Source organism: Ambystoma mexicanum, chromosome 5q (genome assembly GCF_040938575.1).
Source record: "Ambystoma mexicanum isolate Mex_15411 chromosome 5q, UKY_AmexF1_1, whole genome shotgun sequence".
Lineage (NCBI taxonomy): Eukaryota > Metazoa > Chordata > Amphibia > Caudata > Ambystomatidae > Ambystoma > Ambystoma mexicanum.
The window spans coordinates 1,286,435,594-1,286,448,917 of NC_090933.1; positions in this window are offsets into that span (position 1 = coordinate 1,286,435,594).

Consider the following 13,324-nt stretch of genomic DNA (forward strand, 5'->3'; position numbering starts at 1 on the left):
CCATCCGAACACACAGTAATGGGAAATGGAGATGAAAGGATTTGGCTGCGACTGCGTTCAAATTACGGCCACTACAAATCCTTGAACCGGGGAGTGATTTTGAAATTATTACAAAAAATAGGAGACCTTCACTCTATAACATCTAATGATATTGAAAGCGTGAAATTCCCATTGTCATGCGATCTATTTCTGGTTGAACTCATCATGACCTCAGAGACCGCAAAAAATGACATCTTGCGAAACTCAATAGAGCTAGAATCCTATGGACTGGAAGTTTCATACTGTAAGAAGAGAAATAACATCATGGCCAAACACTGCATTCCCCCACGCCCATACAAAGAAACAATATATCAAAAAGAGACAATCAACACAGAGCAAGGAAGCTTAGAAAACGAACTCAAAACAAAAGAAAACACCCTTTTGCTCTTACCAGATATACTGTCAGAAGTTCTGAAGAAGCTGGGGCTGGGCTCACAGCAACTTTAGAAAGAATCATGTTAATATCTTTAGCTGGAACACGAGAGGCTCTAGTGTCATTAGAGGCAAAGAAGCAAAGTCATACCTATTCAATCAAGGGGACGCAATTCTCTTACAAGAAACTTGGTTGGTCAATCCGTTACACATCGAAGGGTACATGGTCCATTGTCTGTCAGCCACACAAAAACCACTGGGCCGGCCCTCAGGAGGCTTATTAATAGCATTAAAAAGCCAAATCTTTAAAAATATAAAGGAGATATGGAAAAATCCCCAGGTTATTCAGGCATGCAGAGCTGAAGTATCTACACAAGGAGCCACTACAACCTGGGTCTTTGTAAATATTTACTGGAATCCAGCAACATCAAAATTAGACTGCTTTTTAGAGAATTTAGCATTTCTATTCGAATTACTAAAAACAACTCTTGTTATTAGTAATATTGTGGTAGCTGGAGATTTCAATACGAACTGCCTTTATCCCCCAAAAGGAAATTGCGTTCGAGCAACCCAGAGGAAAAGCAATCTGGGAAAACAATGGCAGGATTTTATGGAGCAATGGGACCTTCACATGATAGTGGGCTCACAGGAGGATGGAAAGGAGCCATATATAACCTGGAGAAGAGGCAAATCTTCCTCAGCCTTAGATTATATCTTTGTTTCAAAAACCTTGCTCGCTTTGCCCTATACATTCAAAATGATACAGGAGTCTGGAAGTGATCACAGCAGACTGGAGCTGTCACTCGAAAACTATATGACCACAGAAGCTGAACGAGAATTACAGATATTAGAGGGGAAGAAAGGTAAACTTAGAGTCGTAAAATATAAAGATGGGGGAACTAACCTAAATGAAAAACTTAAAACGATCCCCGATCACATATGGAAACCACAATGCGATCCACACCGTTTTACCAACTTCCTATGGGCAACTTTAGCACCTAATTACCTAGCGGGAGAAGTCAAACAGAAACATCTGCACTCTTTTGATGAATCTACACAGAGAAGAAAAAGAGAGCACAGGAAAGCGTTACGAGATATAAAAAAGGCAGGACTTTCAGTGGAGGAGATGATAACTGAGAGAAGAATTCAAAAAGCCAACTACAAATCATGGCTGATTTCGCATAATGCAATACGCATGCAAAATGATGGTGAGCATATACTCCAAACACTTAGAGCAAAAAATAGCAAACATTTCTGGGAAGTAATGAACCAGCTTGAAGGGGATCATGCACATCCATTATGTAACCTAGTATCAGAAGATGGCTGGGTGAGCTACTTGACAGAGACATTTAAGAGCGACGAAACACGTGAATTCAGATCCAAATCAGACATCACTTGGCATCTTAACTTCTGCGAAGAAGATATACAGGAAATTATAGCCAATTCCTCATCATCAAAAGCCTCGGGTTTAAACGGCCTGACCTATCAGGCACTGAAAAGCGAACCATTACTGTGGTCAAAGCTATTATCTGCTCTCTTCAAAGAAATATTAAAGCAACAAACCTTTCCTGCATCTTGGAAAACGGCCCTCATAATTCCCTTTTTTAAATCCGGGGATCGTCGCAAACCAACGAATTATAGACCGATAGCATTATTGGACATCGAAAGCAAAGTCTTCATGAGACTACTACTAACTCATGTCTCGAAATGGGTCGAAGATTCTAAGATTCTATCACGTTTCCAAACAGGTTTTCGCAAAGGCCATTCAACATCTATTAACGGCCTGATCCTCAACATCTTGAACGAGCAAGAGAGAGGGGGGAAAAAACAAATGCTGTACGGAGCCTGGATAGATCTGTCCAAAGCTTTTGATCAGGTGGAACGAACCCTACTGTGGGATAAACTCCGGAACTGGGGAATTCCAGAATCTCTTCTGTCAATTTTGGTGGAACTTCATAAAAACACCAACCTAAGAATACGGCTCGATGCAATGGGGCACCTGTCCAGACTAGTGGAAGTTAACAGAGGTGTACGACAAGGGTGTCTGGGGGCACCTCTGTTTTTCAACTTGTTTCTGGCAGACATGGGTCGTTTTCTAGAAACAGCTGCTCTGATAAGCCCAATACTAAACGGGAGGAAAATCTGCTGGTTGGCATACGCGGACGACATAGTTCTCCTCGACAGAACACCAATTGGGTTACAACACCTTTTGGACAAATTGAACGAATACGTTGGATTAAACAAGTTAACAGTAAATCCATCCAAATCAAACATCTTGATTTTTAAACATCCATTGTCAAAAGTAAAAAGCATAAATTGGTCCTTGGGAGGAGAACGGATCAAAATAGTAGAAACCATAAAATATCTGGGTTACAACATCTATGCACATCCAGCGACATATAAAGCAGAAAATGAAGTGGCAGCTAAAATAACACAATTTACATCACAGATGATCAAGCTAAATTATAAACTCTGCAAGTTCTCTATTTTGCCTCTGGTAAAGTTTTACCTCGCCAATGTGGTTCCAGTCGTGTTATACGGTCTAGAGGCAAAGCCGGATCTCTGGTCCATAAACTGGGACAACCATGAAGGCCGCCTCTGGAAAAGAGTTTTGGGTCTTCCAAACTGCGCCACTCTAAAAAGCCTAAGATTCGAACTAGGCCTAAAATCTTTAAATTGTATGGCTGATTGGAAGCTCATTTCATTGTATAGAGAAATAACACTTAGCAAGGATTCGACGTTGTATGGCGACCTCAAGCATGAAGCATCATTGAAAAAATCCGCTATCCTCATCTCGTTGGAACGAAAAACCTTGGAAACACTGGAAAAACTGGATCTGAACGAAGAGACTTTGGCTCTAAACCCTCATAAAGTTAAATGTCGACTAGAAGAACGGGACTGGATTGAAACAGTGGAGAAAATACGAGAGGACCCAACTCAAAATATATTTTTGAAGGGAGAAAAGAAACTTGGATCACTCTCATGTTACCTACTGAAATCTCCAAACAGAAAACTGCGCTCAGACTTCCTCAGAATGAGACTGAATCTCGTCCACTGTGGGGCGGTTCTGGCAAGACGTAACCAAGGGCACAAGGCAATAAAATTATGCTTATTTTGCGAAAACCCTGCCAAACAAACGCTAAAACATATCCTAATGGATTGCGAAGGCACCTGGCTTCAGCGATTAAGATTCTTCAGAGATCTGGTACGGAGGGAGGAAGACATAGTCACAGACTTCCTCTGGGACAGAATAATCTCAGGGAAAAATGCTGCACTCACGTTTGCAGCAATCCAGGTGATAATAAAAAGTGGGTTGACAATCTAACACATCGATCCAGAGGATAGAGGTACCTAAACAGGTAATTTATAGGACCAGAAAAAAACTTGGCAGGGTTGGTGGATAGTAAGAAATTTTAAATACAAACTTTTACCTCTTTTTCTTTTACTTAACGTAAATGTTTTACATTACCTTCTTTTTTTGTAAAGGCTTAAGCCAAAACAAATAAAAAAAAAAAAAAAAAAAAAGTAGATTAAGTAATCTTAGAAGCTGGCTATATGTAGTGAATAGACTGCAGGCAAAGCCGCCATTGTACAGAAACTGGACATTGGTGTCATGAATTTAGTAAGCCCGGACCCATGAAGAGGAAAGGCTGAGGGCTGTGGTCACAGCAAGAATAAGTTGAGATTGTGGAAACGAATGGTGAGGCTGTCTGGCTTGGTGTCAAGACTGAAGCAGCCAAGGCCAGTTATCTATTAAGCTGAATCATCTCTTGTTAAGGTGCAAAGAAAGAACATCAAGCCTGCCCAGTTTTATTCATTTAAAAATATGAAATGCTGCAAAATGGACCAAATCGTGGTCTCCTGTCACGTGAGCCAAAGATGGAAATTGAGTTTAGCGTGGAGTTCTAGAACATTAATAGTGAAAGCCTGTATTCCAATATATTCCCAGAAACAAAAATACTTTGCAAGACCAAGCTCAAAGATAATCTTCATGGCAGAAGGCATGGGTGATGAGAGATGATGGGCTCATTGGGTGGGGAGGTGAAGTCAAGTCCACCTCCTGGCACCTGGGTCTGAGCTTACGTGCTGCTAAGTGAACCGAATGTGCCAGACATGGCTCGAGCGTGTCAACCAACTGTAGAGGCCCGTAGAACGAAGGACCTTATATTTTGAGAGCCAATGATATACAGTGTACTTAATAGTGTTTAAGATGACAAGTTTTAGAAGTAGGCAAATGTTGTCCACCTGACATTAGATAGCCAATCACAATCCCACCCCTTATAGAAAGTATACTTAGATGTTCCCCTTGAACCTATCACAGCCCCTCGTAGGTTTTTCTCTTTTGCCACGTAGTGTGACGTCACGTCTGAAGTATTTTCTGTGTCAAAGGATGTTTTATGAGAAATGCATTAAATGCTCGAGCAAACGTCCGTTGATGTCTGCTGTAACTCCCTTTTTCAGATAATTGTTAATAAAACAGCACCTTTGCCATCTTCCTGAGTTGGTTCGATTATTTGGTGTCAGAGTTATTCTGCATCCCCATCCATTGCATCCACAAAACCCAAAGGACCTTATGCTCAACTAACTAGAGGAACACTACACAAAACCCAGGCCCTGTGGAAAGAGAAGAGAATATGCATATGATAGCAAGAAGCAGCACTCTGCGTAATGGTACAGGGAGATATTCAAGTTATAACCACAATGTTTGTAAAAAGAATATGTTCTGGCGCAATAAGGGATTTAAGTGACCATGCTGCTTGGTGCTGTGTGAGGCAGTCAAGCCAAGTTCAGGTGCAGCGGTTGATGTAATCCAAGCAGGGGACCGGAATCTAGCTACTTTGAAATTGTAGCTCATAGCAGTTTGAGGGCAGTGTTTGAGCGATTAAGTTCAGATGGCTCACCAGGGTCGGTTCGAAGATCGAGTCAAGTTTGAGACATGGTAACTGCTGATTAGGGTCGGCGAGTGACCCTCCAGTCGATCGGGTCAAGGTATGGTGATGGTTCAAAGCTGTGAACCTGATGATCTGAGGTGCAGTTCAATGAGCCAAACAGGTGGCAGGCTCTGCTAAGGATGCAATGGCGTTGAGTTGAAGTTCGCAGCTGTTTGAAGACATTCTCGATGTACTGTAATGGCTACCAGCGAGAGATTCTAGGGCTGGAGAGATGTAGTGCTTGTGGGCTTGAGGCCAAGGATAAGTCTTGCAGTCCTATTCTTGATTAGATGAAGAGGGCGGAGGGAGGAAAGAAGTATATTAAGGAGTAGGCTGTTACAGTAGTCATGCATGGAGAGAACCAGAGCTTTCGAGACCCTGGGTTTCTGGGAGAAGGCAAGGAATGAGAATGCCTCTAAGGAGGTGAAGTTGAAAGAGAGATTTCTTGACATGGTGAGCAATGTGAGGTGAGAAGGAGAGAGAAGAGTCAAAGGCTTTTTCCTCACAAGAGGGTGAGGGAGGGCTCCTAAGGAGGGTGGCCAGAGAGAAGGGCAGGAGTCCCAATGAGAAGGATTGCAGTGTTACTGGCATTAAGGCAGAGATAGTTAAAAGCACACCATGTCTGAATAGCAGTCAGGCAGTCGGGAATGAGATGGGAAGAGAGACGAGGCAGGGGAGGGAAGCTTAAAGGAGAGCTGTGTGTCATCAGCTTGAGGAGAGATGGTGGAGATCAGGTGGGAGAGAGAGGCAAGGTAAATGTTGAAGAGCCACAGTGAGAGGATAGAGCCCTGAGGAATGGTGCAGGTGGAGAGTGAGCTAGAGGAGAGAAACGGACCAGGTTGTACTTGGGAGGGCCGATTTGAGAGGAAGGAGGCCAACTAATCCAGTGCCAGGTCGGTGATGCCAAGGATATCACATAGCCGATTTATGAGGGTGGAATGATTGACTGTGTCAAAGGCAGAGGACCAATCGAGGAGGACAGAAGGGGAGTTGGAATCAAGGTTTGAGAGCAGGCCATCTGGGTGTTCAAGAAAGCAGTTTCCGTGCCTCTTGCTTCTCTGAACCCAGACTGGTGGCCGTGGAGACAGCCAACAGATTCAGTGTGGGGAATTAGTTGGGAGATGACCAACGTCTCCAAAAATGTGCCCCAGAAGGGGGTAGTGGAGATAGGGCGGTAGTTAGCCAGGCAGGAAGGGTCCGCAGATGGATTTTTTTAGGAGGAGATGCACAAGGGAGTGCTTGAGGGGTGATGGAAAGGAGCCAGTGACAAAAGAGTGGTTACAGATCTCAGCCAAGGAGAAGCAGGGGAAAACCTGTTTGGATGAGACTTTCATAGAGCAGGCTGTCTTGGCGACCTTGCCGGACGCTATGGTTGAGGAGGAGAGTAGTGAGGAATCAGAGAGGGGGGCCAAGGGAGGCCTGGGTTCAGGGGAGAAATGAGGGGATAGAGGAGAGAGAGAACATAATGTCCTGAGGTTTGGTAGTGAAATGGGTGGCGGAGGCTGTGCAGAGAGCCTGGGAAGGAATAGAAGTAGAGAAAGAAGTAGGATTGGCAAGTTCCTTGCAGATTTTGAAAAGTTCAGCCATGTTGTTTGTGGCTCCAGAGATGTGGACTTGGATGGGGGCATGTTTCTTGGAGCAGATGGAGAGTCTGTATTGCCTTTGGAGCTAGGCGACAGGCCAGTTTATCAGAGGATATGCTAGAAGCTAGACATTTTGGTTCATCTACTTTGCACTTGCGTTTAATCGAGACTAGGTCAGAATCATACCAGCTATTGCACTAGGATGCAGGCTTCATTTGGATCCTCACGGCAGGGGCAAGGATATCAAGAGTGTTAGGGATGGAGAGGTGAAGGTTAGCAAGGGAAGAGTCAGTGTGAGAGTCGATAGCAGGAATGGGGGAGAAATGAAGGAGGCCACAAAAGCAGCAACTGACACTCGTTTCATTGGTCAAATGATGGAGACGGAGACTGGCAGTGAAGGCAGAGGCTTAGCCGGGGAGCCAGGGAGCTTGAGATGGGAGGAGAGCATGGTCAGACCAGGAAAGAGGGGTTGTGAGAGAAGGTTAGAGAGATATCAGCTGTGATGAGCACATCCAGGGTATGCCTGGCTGAATGTGTTGTACCAGAGGGAAGAATGGTGAGGGAAAGAAAGTTGCGGAAGGGTAGAGTGGCTGCATCACAAGAGTATAGGTGGATATTGAAGTCTCCAAGGACGAGAAACTTAGAAGTAGTAGTCAGAAGAGAAGAGACATGGTCGACCCACTCCGGGAGGAAGGACATCTGCCCTGGGGTCCTGTAGATGGTAGCGAAACTGAGCGAGAGGGAAGGAGAGAAATAAAGCTTTCAAACAAGCCATTCAAAGGAGCAGTATGATTGAGTGGGTATGACGAAGGCAGGGGCCCATTCAGGGAAGACAAGAGCCACTCCGCCACCAGACCGAGTGGACCTGATTTGGAGAGGATCTTGTAGCCCTCGGGGAGAAGGAGAGTGTCAAAAGCAGTGGCAGAGCTGGCCTTGAACCACATCTCAGTGAGAGCGAGGGCGTTGAGGTCAAGGTCTTCAAGGAGGTGACAGATGTCAGAGGAGTGTTTGTCAGCAGAGGAAGAAATGAGGATAGCGAAGTGAAGCAGGTTGCCACCTTTAAAGGTCTTCCGAGGTAGGGTACAGGGATGGGATACAACTGTCGGTGGGGGCAAAGAGGACCAGGGGGTGGCAGAAAGAGGATTGGCAGGAGGAGTGAGGAAGTTAATGAGAGAGGGAGATGCCTGTCAGGAAGGAGGAGGTTTGGGTGAGAGCCCTGGGCCATGATAGTGCCATTCTGGTAGACATTAATGATGCACCTAGATGATAGGAATCATGCCAAGCAAACTTCCCATCTGGTTCGACCATTAATGGTAGAGGAAGAAAAAGGAGAGAGAGTATCGATCATACATGGAATCCATAGGTCAGGAGAGGGGACAGTAAAGAGGATGTCAGTAATAGTCTGCCTGAAGGAAGCATTGACATAGGTGTCAGCATCGGGCAATCCGGGATTGGAGACCAGGAGTGCTTTCTTAAATGTTTTCCTTCCAGACTTTGAGACAGGGGTAGGAAAGGCGATAGAGCAGCAGTTAGAATAGATGGGAGGGATAGAGAGCACCATAGTTATGGGGTGCGGGGTGCAGAGTACAAGAAGAGAATGCACAGTGCATGAGGAACGCACCAGGCGGCCTAGCAGGAAATCAGGTGAGGGAGAGTCACAAGCACCAAGTGAAACAGTACATCAAGGGTAATGATGAATACAGGGCCTAGGTTGCAATACAGGATAAATGTGGGGCAGAGCCGTCAACAACGAGAGCATCCAGAAGAGATAATCAAGATAAAGTAAAAGGCCTAGAAATTGAACAGCAGTATTTTGAAGATAGAACTTTAATTGAGTTCTACACACAGTCGATAAGCCATTCATATTGAACAGCCCGAGGAGTTAGAGCAAAGGGATTTGATATCAAGATGCAGCATTTGAGTAGAGCTAGCAGATTTGAAACACCACTAGATTCACATTTCCAGTAATATAGTAAAAATGCAGCAAAATGCAGTAAAGCACATCTAGATTCGATTTTCCAGCAACACAGTAAATGCAGCAATTAGGAAGTGCCAGTAGATACATAACGCAATCGAGCAGTCAGAAGATGCAGAACGTCATATGAAGATATAAGGTGAAAGATGCCTCAGGTTACAAGCCATGAATGCTCAGGGGAGCGACACAGAAATCAGACTTACTTAGGACAGTCCAGTAAGCAAAACAATGAGGGCCGACCCACAAAGGAACCAGTAGGAAAACGGAAGTAGTGTCTGGTAGCTGCTAGTCTCTTTGGGGAGAAAAAGTTGATGGTGCAGCACATGGTAGGAGGCACAAAGTATTCTCACCTCTGGATTATGCAGGTTGAAGGAAAAAGAATGCCAACATGCTGTGTCTCTAACGGCGAGTTTGGGGACAAGGAAGGCGGCAGTGAGAGCGTTGCAGCACCCCTCGGGGGGAGGTAGAATAAGGGGCACACAGAATGCTGAGGAAGGACTCAAGGACCGACAGTGCGCACCGGGGGGGGGGGGTGGAGGGTGAATGCCGGATAGAGCCAAGAGCAAGGGGAGGGTAGACCAGACCCAGCCACGGAGTTAGGAATGTATGCAGGCCGCAAGGGCATTGGGAATAGAGTGCCAGCAACAGTTCCTACCTCCCAACAAAAGAACAATTAGGGTCATGTAGGCAAAGCGGAGTGGCCCGGCGCCATGGCCGAAAAGGGGCCTTAGTAGTGGGCCTTTGTCGGGGTCACGGCTCCCTTAGGAAGAAGGCAGTGGTCAATAATGGCAGTGGTTGGGCGAGCTAACAAAGCACTCCAGTGCCTGTGATGGCGGAAGCCATGTTTAAAGAAGGTTAAGGCCCCATGTTAAAACAGTTGCTTCAGGTGCGATCACTACTTCATCAAAAGGGCAAGCCCATCAATAAAGATTTCTCGCTCCTGTCGATTCCATCTTTTCAATATTCGTAAATGTATGGCTTTTCCTTACCTTCAGTGCTACTAAATGTCTAATATCTTCCCTAATTTTCTCACGACTATTCTATTGTTCTTCACTTTTCTTTGGCCTTCGTGCCTCTTGGTTAGCTCCTTTAAAGTCTGTCTTCAATTTTTCTATTCGCCTCTTGTACTCTGTTCCTTTTCATGACTCTATTTCTACTTCTTTAGCTTCTCTTCAATGGCTATCTTATTCTCGACTAAAATTCAACTTTCTCTGTATTGTTTTTGAGTCCCTCCATGGTCTTGCTCCTATCTATCTTTCATCCCTTTTCTCTAGGACCCCTCTCGAGTTCTTCGTTCCCAGTCTCATTTTTTATTAACTGTACCCCGTCCTCGTTACACGCTTTCGCTCTCTCTGTTTCTTTATTTATTTATAATTCTTGTGTAGCACTACTCGCCCATGGGCCTCAAAGCGCACATTGCTCCTCTACATTGGAATGCTCTCCTTCTTTCTGTTCAATCTGTTGATTCCTATTCTACCCTTCGTGTGGCTTTGAAAACCTTTCTACTTCAATTGTAATTGTGTATTTCAATTATTTGTTACTGAAGCTATTTTCTACTGTGTGTTGTACTATTCCTACTCTAATTATTGTACTGTATATTGGCATCTGTACAGCGCCTTGGCGTAAGGCGCTATATAAAAAACAAATTGAATACAAAATAAATATTGCTGTTTTGCATCTGGTGTTGTTCGGGTCTACGGTTCTCCCCGTGCTACACAGGCCCCCTCTGGTGTAGTAGATTCTGTGTCAAATCTCACATTGTACCAGATGTAGCCTGCTGGATAAATTAGCCTCGCTACAACGTGGGCTTCTATCCAATCCTCTTCCAGTGTGCCCAGATCGATCTCCCATTTCCTTCTCAATGTTGTTAGTGTGGTTGGGGTGGAATTAATAATGACTTAGTGTAGTGTAGTGTGGTAATCACCTTCTCTGTCAATTCTTCAGCCAACAAGTTGACTTCTAGTGGTGTTTGTTCAGGGATGTCCCAATTATCTTTCCCTCCCCATTGCTTGCTTTACGTCTTTTATTATCTCAATTGTTATTTGCCCTGCCGATGGTAGCACTTTCCTACAAGGGCTTCCGTAAAGTATTTGTAGGTGGTGGGGGTGATCTTTCATCAGTTTCAGCTCTAGTTTGGTACAGGCTATTTCCGTTCCTCCGAACACCCATTTGTTAGCTGTCACCAGCTAGGCTGCCCAGTAATATTTTTATAGCTGCAGATTATAACAAGACAGGCAGCCATTGAGTAGCTCAAAAGCTAATAATTGCTTTTTGCAGCCAGGTGCTATTTGTGAGAACCCAGAGTAAAAAGTAAAAACGCATGAGTTGCTGATTACTTCAAGAGGCTTGAGGGATAAAGTATGTTGCTGTATCATAAGACTGCCAACATGGGACAGCTGCTCAGGGCCCACCTCAGGCCCTGTTTCAACTAAAAAGGCACGAACGACTTTTGAAATCGTCCTGTTTGCAGGAGAGATGTGTGTTTTATTTTAGCATAGATTGTGTTTGCAGCTTCAAGAGGGATTTACAGTCACCATACTGGCATTTACTGTGTCTGCTTGTTCATGAAGGTGATTTGGCAGTCCCCATAGGTATAGATTGTGTCCGCAGCTTCATGAAATTTACTTACAGTGACCATTTTCTATTATAGAGTTTCTCTCCAGCTGTTTGAGAATGATTTACATTACTGCCATAGATGTTCTCTACAGCTTTATGAGAGTTATTTACTGTGATCATTACTGGCATAGATTTTCTTTCCCGCTTCATGAGAGTTATTGACAGTGACCTGGCATATATTTTCTCTCCAGCTTTATGAGAGTTATTTACAGTGGCCATTACTGGCATAGATTTCCTCTCCAGCTTTGAGTTATTTACTGTGACCATACTGGCATAGATTTTCTCTCCAGCTTTCTGAGAGTTATTTACTGTCACCATTAATGGCATGGATAGATTGTGGTTGCAGCTTCATTGGCCTCACTTACATTGGCAGTGCTGGCATATCTTGTGGACACAGGCATCATGAAAATGCGGTGAAATACTCCCACATATAGTTTGTGAAATAGCATCTACTGGATTTTTTACGTGTTAACCTAGAGAACTAATTGTACGGCTTTTTACTAGGGGTGTACCGAATAGTAAATTTACTATTTGGCCGAATACCGAACAGTTGAGCTAAGTATTCGGCAGAAGCCGAATAGTTACTGAATAGTAGATTACTACTGGAAATGTGTCAAGATATGCATTACAGGCCAAACCTGTTGGCTTTGCCAATGCTTGTTTTAACAGGACTTCAGTGCAGGACATTCTTGACTAATAATGAGTTTAATAAAAATGCATCTTAAACCGTTTTCGTTGTTTGTGGTTTCAAATAATACAGATTATTGCTCGCATGCATTAAACTCCAGTTGTGTTTATTTTCTTTTGCGCACATTACCATAAATAGTTCCTTATCAGTTGTTGGCTGTAAAGTGTCACAGAATGTGATTTATAGAAGAAAGGAATTTTCAGTGACAGCCAGAATTCTGCTCTTTGCTAGCTCAAAGTATCAGGCATTGTGACATCATAACAGAAGCGTAATAACCGATTACAGAGCAGCAGCTGGGTCATTTTCTCAGGACAGGTCAGTAGTGATGTTTCAACTCGCCTGCAAGAAGTACATTATTTATAGGATTGTATAACGTTATTGCAGGCTGCAATGTATGATAAAACATATTACAACCAGAGCAACTGAGGAAACGAACAATGCGCAACAAAGCCAGTGTGTAATAATTAGTGAAGTCCGCTCTCATAGAAGTTAAGTTCTTTAGCCTTTATTGTCATTACCATGTAAGCCAGTGAGTAAAAAACACTGGCGTCCCATCCAGCCAGTTTCATCCTTCATTCTCTTCCCAACGGCTCCCTCAGAACCCTCATACGACATTCCCTCTCAACATTCCAACAGCTCATTGCACGTACACATCACAACACTTCTCCCCCCGTAAGAACTGAAAAAATAGAATGATGCTTAACAAAACCAACTGATAACTTCATTTAAGGAAAACTCTGCATAACACCTCATAACACTCTTCCCCCCCGTTGGAATAAACTAAACCAATGAAACACCTAAACCCAGTGTGGAAAAACACTACATAACCAACCACCTGCCAACAACGTGTGGCCACCACGCTATCAACAGGTACACCAAACCGTCACAGGCACATAAGGAAAACCCTAAAGAGTTACTCCACACTAGGTAAGCTAACCGGGCTCAAAACAAAGTCCATACCAAAAAGAAACCTCCGTATGACAAACAGAAATTACCTCGGAAAAGGCCTAATAACAGGTACACAAAATATCTCCTCAACTCCATACCAGTCCCCTGACCAACACAAACCAACCAGGCACCAACCTACGAGAACGAAAAATAATAAAAATGAACATCCACC